Raw genomic sequence first — 500 nt, 5'->3', positions numbered from 1 at the left:
GAAACCCAAGGAGAGGTCGCTATGAGTCGGGTCTGACTCGAGAGCAGTGAGTTTTTTTTTTTTTTTTTAATTGTGATCTGGGTGAAAGTTTACAGAGCAAATTCACTTTCCATACAGCAGTTCAGACACTTTGTCTCATGACATTGACTACAATTTATGCAACAGCTTCCCCCATTTCCTCCCCATAGTTATCGCTTCCCTGTGTGGTTTGCTCCTTGCACTCCTGCCCCCTGAGCTGTCTCCCTGTGCATACACAGCTCTTCTATTCTCCCATGATTGCCCTCTCCAAGGGGTGTATCTACCTAATGTAAATGTTCACTTCATAAGTCTGTCTTTTGTTTGGCTGGAAGTCATAAGAGTGGGTTCAATTCCAAACCTGTAGGACAGCTAGGGGCCATAGTTTCAGTGGTTCCATTTGGTTTGGTTTAAATCTTTGCAGAAGTACATTGCCCAGTCTTCCTTCTGCTGAGTGACTGGTGGGTTTGAACCACCAACCTGCT

The sequence above is a fragment of the Orycteropus afer genome, unplaced genomic scaffold (assembly GCF_000298275.1).
Source record: "Orycteropus afer afer isolate SDZICR_OR568_19922 unplaced genomic scaffold, OryAfe1.0 scaffold00007, whole genome shotgun sequence".
In the NCBI taxonomy this organism is placed as follows: Eukaryota; Metazoa; Chordata; class Mammalia; order Tubulidentata; family Orycteropodidae; genus Orycteropus; species Orycteropus afer.
Note: the sequence above shows the minus strand (reverse complement) of the source record.